This window comes from Dreissena polymorpha, unplaced genomic scaffold (assembly GCF_020536995.1).
Source record: "Dreissena polymorpha isolate Duluth1 unplaced genomic scaffold, UMN_Dpol_1.0 chrUn040, whole genome shotgun sequence".
In the NCBI taxonomy this organism is placed as follows: Eukaryota; Metazoa; Mollusca; class Bivalvia; order Myida; family Dreissenidae; genus Dreissena; species Dreissena polymorpha.
In genome coordinates this window covers 89,569-105,000 of record NW_026273354.1, presented here as the reverse complement: position 1 = coordinate 105,000, position 15,432 = coordinate 89,569, and positions in this window count along the sequence as shown.

The following is a 15,432-nucleotide window of genomic DNA, read 5'->3' as shown; positions in this document are numbered from 1 at the left end:
TCTTATTCAACAAAGAAATGAATTTTCTTTCTGGAAATGAATATGTCTTGCAAAATGTTTACAAATGCTGGGTCAACTTTTAAGAAATAACACGATACACAACTCGCATGACCCAGTTGACAATGATCATGCAGTCTTTAAGACTGAAATCTTCACGGAGTAAAGGGCATCTTCACTACAAAGGTCATGTACCTCGATACCATAATTCAATAAAAACGTATGAAAAAAACATTATTACCGTTCTTGTCGTTACATTATGCATCAAGACTAACTGTCCAGCGCCGTTTGAAACCTTTGTTTACATACATTTCAACTAACTGACATTTTAAAGACACGAGTGATTTCATTGGTCCAATGCGGAGGTGTGTCTTTACAACTGGAGATTGCATTCAACTGGAGATTGTTATATATATATATATATATATATATATATATATATATTTGATAGTGAATTATTTTTTTCAAAAAAGTTAATTTTTCGTTATTATATGATTATTTATCATTCAAAATGATGTTTTCACTAATTAATATCATAGCGACACGGTAACCACCTGTGAAACAGACAACACGCGTTGAAATGATCAATATTTATCACATTTTTGTCGTGACTATTCAACACGTGGACAAAGACGAATACAGTTTCGTTTTAATTGGGCGTACCAACAGTTAGTAGTTTCCACTAGCCCAACCGATGCTTATGTCTTTTCGTATTACAAGTTTGGTTAATATAATGCTTTATTCATTCTACCATATATGCTAACTTATATTTTACATTGAACACTTCACTTTGCATATTGATTTGGAAATGTATTGTCATGTATTTGTTTATGCTCGATTTTAATCTATGTAAATGTATTTATGATAATTTTCGTTCAATTTTCCTTGTTAGAAAACAAATCCATATTTTGTATGGGAAAAAAAGTCTCATGGGATTTTATCCCATTTAAAGAGATTTATTAATGTAACTTCCAGAAGCACTATATTTTATCATGTTATAAACAATCTACGCAATATTAATCCGGTTAATCGTGTTTGGAAAAAACAATCCCAAGGGTGTTTTGTTACTGGGGGATGTTTCTTCCCATTGGATTTTTTTCCAATTTGATTTCTTCCAATTTTTAACTATTTTAAAGTCGGATAAAAGTTTCTAAATGCGAAAATAATATTAATAAAAATACAAATAATAAAAATAAAATAAAATAATAATAATTATTATTAGTATGAGAAATAAATAATAATAATAATAGTAATAATACATAATAATAGTAATAATACATACTAATAGAAATAATAATAATAGTAGTAGGAGTAGTAGAAGTAGTAGTAGTAGTAGCAGTAGTAGTAGTGGTAGTAGTTATAGTAGTAGTAGTACTGGTAGTAGTATTAATATTAGTATTAGTATTAGAAGTAGTAGTAGTAGTAGGATTAAGGTTAAGGTTAGGGTTAGGGCTACAATTAAAAAGCAGATATACATAAAAATATATAGCATGATATTACATCAGATATGGTGCTTTAAAAAGTTTAGATTTGTCTGCATTAAAAGTCAGATAATTTTTTAAGAGAAAAAATTTAATATTCACTAGACACTTCATGCAGAGCATACAAAACATATCAATCATACAGAGCATACATAGCATGCAGAGCATACAAAGCGTACGGAGCATACAAAGCCCTCAAAGTATACAAAGCGTAAGGCACACAAAGTATACAAAGCATGCAGAGCATGCATAGCATGCAGAGCATACAAAGCACACAAAGTATGCCAAGCATACAGAATATACAAGGCATACACAGCACACAAAATATACCAAGCAAACAAGGCATATAAGTATATAGAGCACACAAAACATGCAAAGCACACAAAGTATACAAAGCAAAACAAGGCATATAAAGTATATAAAGCACACAAACACATGCAATGCATACAAAGTATACAAAGCATACAGTGCACACAAAGCATATAAAGCATACAGAGCCTACAAAGCATACAGAGCATGCACAGCACACAAAGCATACACAGCTAAGAAAAATACTAACAGCATATAACATTTAAGTAAAAAATAACCCACGTGAGGCACAAGTAAAACTTTGGAACTAAATCAAGTACACAAAGTAGAACTTCATAACTAAATGATGTGATGCTCCCTTGCTGTGGAAATTCCATTCAATCTACAGGTTTGCACTTACAGATGTTTCCATTCCACAAACTAATTAAAGTTTTAAATTATGAAAAATATGTACATTTTCTAAAGTTTTCCGGTAGGGAGTTCCACAGCGAGGGGGCAGCATATCTAAACAAATTTTTACCATATGTTGATGTGCGTACCTGTGGTATCTGTAAAATATTGGTGTATCTAAAATTTATGGTTGACTGTCTCTTAACAACTTAATCATTTAACAAAGGTGGAGAAATTTCATTTATGACTTTAAATGTTTCAATAGCCATTGATCTTACACGTCTTATTTGCAGGGACGGCATGTCTACCCTATGTAAAAGATCACTATGGAGTGCTATAGTCGTTGTATATAAAACGAATTTCCCTTTTTCTGAAGTTTTTCCATCTTTTTAATATTAGTTACTGAACAGAAATGCCAGGTCATTGGGCAAAAATTAAAATTTGATAAAACAAAAGCATGGAAAATTAATAGTTTGTTTGCTACACTTAAATTTCTGCCAACTCTTTTTAAGATGTTAATCTAAGTGGCAGCCGTTTTACATAATCCTTGTATATGCGTATCAAAATTAAGTTTATAGTCTATGGCAATACTAAGTAGTATAACAACTTTTTCACAAGTAATATCGGCATCACCTATCTTAAATGAGTTTTTTTTTACAAAAAGTCGATTTTCCTAATGCAAAAGATTGAAATTTGTCAGGGTTAGCTTGCATTTTGTTACAGTCAAACCAATCAATAAGAAAGTTGCTTTCATGTTGTAAGACACTTATAAGTTTATCAAAGTTTGTAGTGTAAAATGAAAGAGTATTATCATCTGCATAATTAAAAAGGGTAGATTTGTTTATAAAATAAAAAAATATCATTAATAAAGACGTTGAACAGAAGGGGCCCCAGGATAGACCCCTGGGGTACTCCTTTTGTTATACTGGCCCATGTACTAACTGTATCTCCTATTTTAATCATGCGGCGTCTCATCTGGGTCTACGCTGTTTGCCAAGGCCTTTGTTCTAGGCGCTAGGCATAAATGGATTTACGAGAGCGAGAAGCCTAATACATCTGAATACATATGTTGTATTTACCGCACATATATTTCATAATATTTCAACGGCACACTGTTCTTCCAGTTTTATTTGCAATTCGTAAGTACGTCAAAGGATTCAACAAGTCCGCCTTAATTTACAATAAAAACACAACATTATGTTCAGCAATTGGTCAATTTTTAAGTATGGCACAAACACATATCATATTAGACATAAAAACATGATTGCAATCGCATATGGTTTAGTCTATATGCATCCACAGTCAAAATCCGTATTTTAATACAGCTATTTTATCCCTAAATTGTTAATAGCAAAACAAAATATTTATATCGTGTCATATGATTTGTAGAAAGCTGCGAGATCCGGGAAAGGCCGCACGTTAATATGAGGATTCGTAATGGGTGTTTATCGAAAGGTAAAATCTATTTTTTTATTCAATGGCATGTAAACATAGTTTCGGTTTTCGAGACATGTTTTGTGTTTGTGCACGTACCGTAATGCTTGATTTACAGGCCTTTACAATGTATGGATAGTAATTAGAGCACACATGCAGAGGCGTGCAATACATGCAATACGTAGCAGGTAAACTGTTAACGAGGACGTTACCAAATTTTATCAATACACCTCATACAATTTTAATGGCAGTTAATTAATTCTGAATTAAATCCAGCATGCAAATAACTGGATCTTTTTTTATATATATTTACGTTTCTTTATGGCGCCAAAATGTTGAATGTAGAGCATTATTTAACAGCGCAAGATCATAAATATATATGCTATTTCAAAATGACTTTTTGTTTGTGCAAATATCGGAACGCTGAGCCCGCAATGAGTGTCCATGCAAGCTATTCAATAGAAAAAAAGTTTGTTTTTTTTTGTCAGAAAAAAAAGCCTCGTTAGAAAAAACAATTACTTTGAATGAAATTTTAAAGAAAGTTTTAGAAAACTTAAACAATCGGACGGTGTATATAAATAACATATTTCAAACAATAATGAACATTGTTATAATTATAAACTTAACATTTTAAGAGCAAACGATTGCACCCACATGTAATATTTCCTTTTGAATGTATGTGAAAAGTTGATGCAATTTTATACAATATATGAGTTGATAAGTTTAATTCAATAGTTGGGTAATTACATTTACGCTAGTGTTTTGGGCATTTAAAAAAATCGGTAAGTGGAACCGCACAGTAAATAACAAGCACACACCTTTTTGCATCCTACGTGTGCTATTCAAAATAATTTGATAAATCTTTACAAAACATAATGTACCTACGCCCAGATAATAGGACACTAGCAATTTGCGTTACGTGTCAGATTCGACAAATACAATGACATTGCCGAAACAGAAATAAATAGAAACTGGCAGTTTCAGTATATTGAATAAACTATTTTTGCCACAATTATATATAACGCATATAACGAATATCAATCTAAAAGCAGTGCAATAAAGCCAAGATTCGTATAGTATAATTGGGTTGGCACACTGAAATGATCTCTATATACTCTATAGATACATAGCATAACAACTACTTCGCATCCGTTTAAGCCTTAGTTATGCATTCGCATTTTTTAACCATCAAACGGCCATGCTCGTTTAATTGGAGCCAACTTTAACTACGTTATATATTTATTGGCCTTCATTATCTACATCAACGACACAAAAGAGAAACAAAACAAACATTAAAAAAATGGTCCCAAAGAAGATAAATAAGAACCGTTTCATATATTTTTTTCTAATGGATTTATATTTAATTGTTTTACTTTCTTCCTGCCTCAATGAGTAGTAAACGCTTCTTTCAGAATGATGCAAAATTACCATGCAAAACCATATTCTTTTTCCCATGTATCTAATCATGAATTAATAATCTACATAAAACTTATTTTTTACAGAATGATCAAAAATATTTTTTAAAGAAAATACTATCGCTGTCTGGTCTGCCAATTAAAAACGACATATATTAAACAGGAAGGCGCTTGTGTTATTCATTGAATTATGAAAATGTCACGATCCTTTAAATATTAAGCAAATCATTAAATTGAAACGCCGTGGTCTTATCCATAGATAATTTTAGCCCTGAAAAGAAGGTGTGATGGATATGCAAGTGGACAAATAGGCGACAATATACTCTCACGATTTTGTTCTTGTAAAATTCATTTTTATTTAGCACGCGTTACAGATACATGTGTCTAAAAATGTAGACGGATTTTCGTGACCAATCAACTTCCAAAAAATAAATTTGAGGTGGCGCTAATAAAAAAAATACAAATTCCATAACAACATCGCATAATCAAAGTTCACTAAGAGCGATTGGGTAAGATTTAAAACCAATATTCAAAAAAATTATTTTTACCTTGATTTAATACTAGTAGTAGTATAAGTAGTAGTAGTAGGAGACGTAGAAGTAGTAATAGTAATAGTAGTAATAGTAGTAGTAGTAGTAGTAGTAGTTGTAGTAGTAGTAGTAGTAGTAGTAGTAGTAGTAGTAGTAGTAGTAGTAGTAGTAGTAGTAGTAGTAGTAGTAGTAGTAGTAGTAGTAGTAGGAGGAGGAGGAGGAGGAGTAGTAGTAGGAGTAGTAGTAGTAGTACTAGTAGTAGTTGTTGTTGTTGTTGTAGTAGTACTAGTAGCAGAAGTAGAAGAAGAATAAGTTAAAATAGTAGTAGTAGTAGTAGTAGTTGTTGTAGCAGAAGTATATGTAGAAGTAGTAGTAGTCGTAGAAGGATACAAGGAATAATACTAGAAGTAGTAGTAGTAGTAGTAGTAGTTGTTGTAGTAGTAGTAGCAGCAGTAGTAGTAGTAGTAGTAGTAGTAGTAGTAGTAGTAGTAGTAGTAGTAGTAGTAGTAGTAGTAGTAGTAGTAGTAGTAGTAGTAGTAGTAGTAGTAGTAGTAGTAGTAGTAGTAGTAGTAGTAGTAGTAGTAGTAGTAGTAGTAGTAGTAGTAGTAGTAGTAGTAGTAGTAGTAGTAGTAGTAGTAGTAGTAGAAGTAGTAGTAGTAGTAGTAGTAATTCTCACCGCTGAACCATATCGTAATCCCTTCCCCTGCTTATGTTTCTCTTAAACCTAGCAACCTTATATCGGCTAGTACGAAATGTCCAAGCGGTAGCGCTTCAGCTCGTGCGGCAGTGCATGACCTTTTACAACGCATTGAGTGGTCTTACGTTGCATGTTTAGTTAAATGTGGTCGCTTAAACTCTGTTTTATCATTTCATCGTACCGTTTGTAATGTGAAGGCAATACAAAAACGTTAAGTCCGATAAAAAATCATATGATTCACACTCAAAGGCCTTTTCAAAATATTGTAGTAAAAGCAGATTGGGGATATCGATAGCATCTGTGTTCTCAAGTTTATCGTTAATGAGTTTACTGTTCTCCACTATTAACCTACCCTGAACAATTCAAATTGGGTGCTTGCTTATTAGTGCAACAATATATATAGCTTAAACATGTTCTCAATATATCCAGAGCCGATAATATATACAGTATTCAGTATCGTTATTTTCCGCAAGTTCTGTAAAAATCATCTGGGATTATCACCTTTTGTGATGCATGTAGTTTTGCATTGTGTTTGAGAAATGGCTACAGTTTCGCTTATATATTCAAGATGCTTAGCTCTGAAAACACAGATTCCAACTTCTGACAAATATATCAGAACAATGTTAATGTAAAACTTAATTAACATGGTCTTGTATTATTATCGACGTTTTTGTTTTCAAAACAAAAGAAGCCTTCTTTAGTGTAAATGGCCGTTCAATAATGTCAAATTGAACATTTAAGTATGTCTTTGACATTAACATAGCTATTGAAGCTTATTCGTTATTGTTAAAATCGTAACACTGGTGTATTGTTGTAAACAAATAATGAAGCTTCTTTTAAAATGTCTGATTGCTTATATATTATTATTTTATTTTCATTAATTAAATTGTTGATAGTTTGTATCGTATACTTATTTTGTTCAAGGTTACAAAACGTTTAGAGGGTGTTTAAACATTCATCTTTGATCGCCGTGGTGTAGTGGATATGGTGTCCGCCTACTGATCGGGAGGTCACGGGTTTGATTCCCGCTGTTGGGGCGTTCTTTAGATCTCCCCCATAGACACCAAGGAAACGGACTCGAGAGCATTTCATATAAGCTTAGGCTTGTTATGCAATCGAGCTTGAATAAATAGGTTTAAAAACAAAAACAAATCAGCTTTAGACATTATAACGGACCATTACAATTTCCATCATATATGTTTTAAGTTCAGGTTTTAAAATATTAATGTATTGAACATTTCATATTTGAGTTTGTTTTCTACTTTGTGTTGCTCTTCACAACTGTTAGTGATTAATGTTTATAAGGACTCGAAATTATAGATATGCCTCTTATTTTAACATCTTCAAGTACAAGTTGATAGTCAATCTGAAATTGTATGTCTTGGTCTTCTTATTATGCTTCCATATACATTTACCATCGCTGAAATTAGTAAATTGTAACGACATGATTACAATTGAGAACTCCGGTCGGAATCTAGGTAAAATGTTTAAATCAAAGGACTGTTGGTAGTACGAGCGGTGATAAAGGGATACAGTTAAACCTAAATTTCTGTTAGGGGCTTGTTTGTATTTATATATGTCGTTTTAGAACAGGGTAGTTAACTCTGGACGGGTCCGCAGGAGACATTTCTGCAATAGGTTTTATAACTGTTTTTCTTGCATTATTATAATTCACAGTTTAATACTTATCATAATCCAGATTTGGCTCTAAAGCTCAATTGACATTGTCACAGGTTCAAAGAAAAGCATAATCAATCATGCCAATTTTATTGAAAATAGTCTTGTATCTTGAACACAGAATATGTCACAATTTCGATCTTTGAAATGTTTACATATTTGAAGTATTTAATTCTTACACTGTATGCGTCTTCAATTTAATTATTATAGTTTAAGGGAACACATTTACAAACATCATCGCCCAATCAACTATAGTAATATGTACGAGAAAGTGCGATTCGAATGCAATAAGGAGGATCTCCTTAAAAGTAACAGAAGCAGCAAACAGATACAAACAATAAACACACACATATAATGGAACTAACTACACTATTTGTTACACCAGAAAGGATAAACATTAAAAAGATAAATGAGCACTTGCAAATTCGCTACAAGTTTACAGAAGATATATTTCTTCAAAACTAATATTTTATTTCTTAAAGTTTTAGATGTGTGACATTATTTTTATTGCATACACATGCGCAAGCAGTGTTTTAAAGTATTGATTCAATATATTTCAGTTCAAAATACACCTATACTAACAAGAGCCCATATGGGAAACAAATGTCGTTGTATTGCATGAATACGTAAGGGAAACACTTGTCATTGTAATTACAGCTACAGCGTAAGATTGATAAATATTCTAATACTACATATATATATACACAAGTTTCATAAGCCCTCACTACTATAAAAAAGTAGATAACAAATTTTATTTTTATCTAAACCCGAAATCAGAAATAACAATTTAGCGTTGTGTTTTGTATTGTGTAATAAAACTACATGTGCTAAGTTTTATGAGGTGATTACTTAAACGGTGCTGATTATGCTGCAATTATTTTATCAGTTTAACATAGGGAAGACATAACTTTGATAACTTTACCATGATACTCATTTGCCATTGAAAGATGTATTAACACTTATACACCCGATCTAAATTCGTATAGATATTTCTGATAAGCATGATACCAGCTATTATGGTCAATCATCATTGATACAATAAGATGCAATTTAAGTAAGCGCCAAATCTATGGATGCGTGTCAACAAGAGTTTAATCGATTCAAGAACGCCATGATCTCACGACTAATCAAGTATAATTCATAGTTCATGTACATATAAAAGCAGTTGAATAATTCCACACACACACACACACACACACACACACATATATATATACTGATTCTATAATTATAATTCCCATTAAATCACTAAGTTTTTTAATATAAACCCTTTTTTAACATATTGCAACTTTTTAACGCGTGATAGTTTACACAAATAACGTTCATAATATTACATTTATCAGCACATACACTCGTGCAGGCTAAATGTTTATTACCATCCTCAATATCATGAAAGTTATGTCAATCAACGTTTTCGCTAATAGTCATGAAGAATTTTGGAGCGCAAGATCGATTAAAGTTTGAACTTATTTATACAAAATTATAGATTGCAACTAATGGTACTACCATTATTTGCAGCTATGAAATGCAAAAAAAAAAAATTATTTCCAGGTATTCGTATTGTTTGCATGAATCGACGCCAGGATTTTGATAAAATGTTCTGTTTCGCTTGAATATTAATTGTGATAACGTTATAGTACATAGTAAATAGTAAATACTTACAATATTTTATTTGTTTCAGACCCAATTATTTGTTACGGTGTCCGGTTGGAAACAGCGATGGAAAATGAATGGAAACGGAAACTGCTAAGAACACACATGCCCAATGTGTCGTGTCATTAAATTGTTAATTTTGCACTATGAACATCTCTCATACATATCTCAATATGCACGGAACGACCACAACTTTGAGGGCTTGTAAATGTCGATTGACCGCCCGTGGTTTATTTTTAAGTTTTTGTACACTGATTGTTGTGTGTTTCCTGTTCCTTTTATTTGAATCATCTATTTCATTTTATACTCTTAAAGCAATCTCAATAACAAGACAGGCAGACACGACAAATGTATCAAATCATGCGTCTTACTTCAACTTTACAAACTCACCCGTATTTAAAGCAATCGGACCATTCCAATTATCAACTACCGCGAACAGTTACTTACGATTCGAAAAGAAGCAAAATGTTCGTTTCGACCTTGAAGCGGATATTATTAAAACAACTATAGCTTCCAGCCAGCCACATCTGCCACTTAATGTAACCACTTACAAAAAAGATGCATTTGTTGATCTGAATGTAATACGAACCGAATCAACCACTAATGGCACGACACGTAATTCCACAGAGCGCCAGAGTGAATGCAATAATTGTTTTAAACATGATTGTGAATATGTTATTCAGAACGACCACATCTGCGACACATTGGACACGAGTGAACACATAGATCTTCTGATATTCGTTACCACTGTGCATCATAATGTTTTAAATCGACAGGCGATACGGCGGACGTGGTTGTCATACACTAATAACAATACTGCAAATGCAAGGCACGTTTTCATGTAAGGAAAAACAGCAGAAAACAGTTTACAAGAATCTGTGATGAGGGAAAATGAAATGTATCACGATATCGTTCAGGAGACCTTTATAGACAGTTACAATAATCTAACATATAAAACCATCATGGGATTTAAATGGGCCGCCGCAAAATGTTCTAATGTAAAATTTGTTATGAAAACAGATGACGACATGTGGGTCACTGTTCCTTCGATAATAAAAATGTTGTCGGGAACCGGTATGGCAAACTATTTACAAACAGGGCTGACCGGCTATTGTCACCAAAAAGCATCACCGATCAGAGATAAACGTTCTAAATGGTACGCCTCCTTCAGTTCTTATCCGGAGGAGTTTTTTTTCCAGGCTTTTGTTCAGGGACTGGATACATGACCAGCATTAAAGTCGTGTCGGATATTTACCATGTTTCTCCGCAAGTGCCTTTCTTCCATTTGGAAGACGTCTACGTTTCATTGTGCGTTCGGCGACTCGGATATTTGTTAAAACAAACTTCAGGTTTCCTCGCAGGGCCCAGTAAAATATGTGATTACAAAAAGGATAACGTCTTTACAGTTCATCAAGTTACACCTTCGAAGTTGATTGAGATATGGAAACAGGTTTGCAATCCTGCTTGACTGTTAACCCTTATGAGTCAAAAACAGCAAGTCATGTGCATAACTATCGTTATAAAATCACTGTAGTTTTTTATGTATGTGATATTCAAAAAAATGAAGTGAGAAATAAGTTTGAACATACTTTTTCTACGATAATAAGTAGAAATTGCTTTAAAAAATGGATGAATATGATTCTTATTTTTGAAGTGTTCTGAAACTTGATTTACCCATACACTCTTCATGAAATATTATTTCTAAAGCAATATTTTAAATATTGTTCCCATGTATTTGAAAATGAGCTGCATATACTTGTTCTGTCATGGAGTAGTGGAAGGCGTGTCCGTCTATCCACCGGAGGATCATAGCTTTGATCCCAATTGTGGGATTGTTCCTTCGATACACTACCAAAAATACACAAATTACTGGTTATACACGGCAACCGGTCTCGAGAACATTTTAATCAGACTTAGACTTGTGATGCACTTGCGCTATAATAAATTAGTTTAAAATAAATATGACTTTTAAATGGTTAATCACCCACCTGAAACCATTTCATCTACTTACTGGTTATTATAAAAAATTTGAATACAATTATATTTTTAAAACCTGTTTTAAATGTCACCATATTTTATAATTTTTGCATGATGTGGATTTTTAGTAATATTTTAAGGTAAAAGTGTGAGTTTTGTTTGATGAATTTATAGTTTAGTTCATGTTTACTTTAATTACGTATATTCACAGTCAATACCATTTGTTTGATGGATAATGTTGACAATTTATAATGCACTCGATTGTTTAAATTTAAGCATGACAGCTTAGTACAACAATAAAATATACGTGTTCTTCCACGTTCTACATACCGTTAAAACGCCTGTACCAAAAGTAACAGTTACACAACAGCAAACATATTGAGGTAAACCACAAGTGAAAAAGTGAAAGTAAACGTGTTAATAAGGTGAATTTGTTAGCAGTGTCATTATTGCTAATTGTTTAACATGAAACTTGTGTCATTTTGTTTTGAAAATCTATATTCATAACTCACTGGTATTGCTGACTACACTTAACCCGACGCACGCATAAGAATAAGACATTTCACCAGTGGGTCTATAAATACATGATATAACCTCGAGTTTTTCGTTGACCCTATTTCTCAAGAACAAGCACTTGGCATTGATCTGAATAAGATAATGTTGGTTATTGTTTCAATTGATATGTTTCCGTATTTAAAGCGGTTGATATAGATTAAAGAAATGCTTAACTAAAATACGGTAATCGTGCCCGTATATACGTGAAACAAAGTCATAAACGCAGCCAAGTAAGAAGAGTAAATTTATGTCAAGCTTGTATTATATTCAGAAGACGTCATCCGGAAATCTATTTTCGTTAGAGAACCCATCTTATATAAAGGTATATACTACGCTGTGTCATGTCTTCCATCAACAGGTGTTTCTTTCAAATAATAACGGCCGATACGTTATGTGATTTCGATAGAATGTTAATTGCTTTAACAGGGTATGTTACCACATATAAGGGGTTTTAAAAATCTAGGTTATTCCGTAGTCAGTATTAGTCGAATGTTGCCAATAATACAAATTTGTGGTGCATTTGAAAATAGTGTGCTTAAGTGTTGTAATGTCAAAATGACTCGGTTGAGTGTCTGTCTGACCGGGTGATCCTGTGTTCAATGCCTATTGTGGTCGGGGAGTTTTCTGACTGGGTTACCTTTATGAACAACGTTTAATACCCGCATATGGTTGTGGTAAGTCCTACGTCCTGGCAGTAGGAAATTTAAGAAAGAATTTCGAAATTAGGGCGCGGGAAGTGTAGTAGGTTTTGCTATACGGGGAACACACGTTGCCTTGGTGTAGAATGCAGATTTATAGTGACAGGTTAGAGTGTCTGCCTGTACCGGGATGTCCCGGGTTTAACCCCCGTTGTCTGGCTGGGTTACATAATGACTGTATATAGGGAATACTATATTTAATATTCAATATTTATGTCCTTTTTGTGTATGTTGCAGAGCAGGATTTTTTGTGTTGATGTTTTGTATATAAATGGTAGGGTGTTTTCGTCTCATTTGTTTCATTATGTTTAATTTCTGTTTGAAAAATAATAGTCTTTTGTAAAACATTGAAGTAGTTTGAGGGGAATTGTTGACGTATCGTCTCGTTAATATAACAATGGCAATGTATCATTAGAAATTTATTTGAGAATCAAGCATTATAGCTTAAGAGCATTGACACTATTTGTTAAATCCTTTGTAATAACGAAGGTATACATTATTAATTTAACTAGGTTGGGTTAAATGACAGGGGCAGTGGCAATCGAAATTTCAGTGGATATTTGGTGAAAATACTTATGTCAAAAACGCTTACGTAGTTTATATCAAGTAATACGCATGTTACTCAATCGTCAATAGCCAATAAAACATATTGGTTATAAATGTCTTTTAGATATCAATAACACATTAAGAAGGCACGATAATAGTGTGATATATGTTAAAAGGGTGGACGTAACAATTAAAGATGGTTTTAAATTTTAAAATGTATCCTCTAGCAAATTTCAAATAAGCATAAGTAAATATCATTATAAGTTTTACAACACTTTTAAATAAAGGAGCCGTTAGATGTGCTTGATGTGTTTCAATCCGACCGATGTGAATTGCCAATTAAACCGACTTGTGAGATATTACGCTTCGCTGCAAAGACTTTCTAAACGTCTTAACATAAGAACACATCAATTCAAATTCAGATTTATATGTATTTACTGTTAACATACACAATTGCTACACACGAGACACATACTTGCAGTCAGTGTTCTTGAATATAGTTAAGAGGGTCAACTCATATTGTCGAAGAGTGTTCAGTTCACGACAGTATAAGAAAAGCATCTATTACGCTACTCAAAACAACATGAGACATTTCATGATCATAGGCGTTAAACTATTTGAACATATCTGTTAAACCACCGCATAAACATGGACAATATTTTGTTGTCCAGTGCATATTTCATTTTAAAAAAGTAAATGTGTATACTTGCTAGATTCTATTATGCTCAGAAGTGGAAATAGTCTTATAGAAGTGCTACTTTTTTCAAGAAACACGTATCGGTATCAAAATAGTGAATATCATAATAGTTGTTATGGTAATACATGTGATTGTTTTAAATGCTACATAATGTAACGAAAGACTCAAATACAGCATTAATATTCCGACGTTATACCATCGGTTCAGACGCTCTATTCCGATATTTAAACACAATTGTAAACACTCGGCCTTTATTGCGTAATACAATTTAGTTTGGTTTTATATCAACAATGAGTAAGTATCAACAATCAGACAAAGTTTGATCAAATGTGGCTTTGATAGTTGCAAAATGGTCTTGCTTGAACGTTGATTAGTTTGAAACAAATGGTTGCACGTAAATCAGATTCATACTTGGAATATATATCGTCAAGGTAACATTATGACAATGTTCCCTAAAGATCAGATTCAAATGCGGATCGGGGACTGTTCTGTAGAATATAGGTAACGACACACACCTTACAGTGACGGGCGCCGGACATAAGTCAATTTCAAAATTTCCACATACATCAAACAAAATAAACGGCTTTTCAGCGTGTTAAATATTTGTTAACCCTAGACGTGTAAAGCCTTCATCAAGATGTTTGTTTTAGTAAACACAAACTATTGTATTTTTCAAACATGTAAACAAAGTATTTTACATTAAATTCACTGTATAGTTTTATTTTAAATATGCTGTAGGGTTTAGCTGTAGTCAATATGTGTGCATTTTAAAAATGTTTTTTTTTTCTAAAAGTAGCAGAGCATATTCAGCCAAATTATAACACTTTTCCCCCGTTTTTCCGCTTCGATTGTATAAAACATTGTCTTACTAGTTTCAAATATATGTTACATTTGACGTTAACCTATTGTAGCTGTCATGCATTTATTTATCAGAAACAGCAGTTTAATACTCGACCCTCAAAACATAATTTATTTTTTGAAGTGAAATCAAAGTGGCTACACAACGGTTCAGTAACTTTTAAGACTTTTAAGACTTTTTGCGATCTTACCAGCAATTTTGAAATACCCCACGTCTCCACTAGATTCACGACGGTGAATGGTTTATTTACAAACTCTTTCTGACTTGAAAATATATATTTTCTTAAGCGCGTCAACATATTCAACAAAACAAGCCATTACTTGAAACCTTGCATGAATGCATTCAATGGTGAGAATCTCTTTACTTTCGACAATCGAATCGAATCAGTTAATGGTGCGAACATTTTTATGCAATACGATAAAAAACGTCCTCCTACATACTTAAATATATATGAATATAAAAACCTGTAAACGCTGATTACCATATCATATCTCGGGGCGAAAAACACAAACAATGT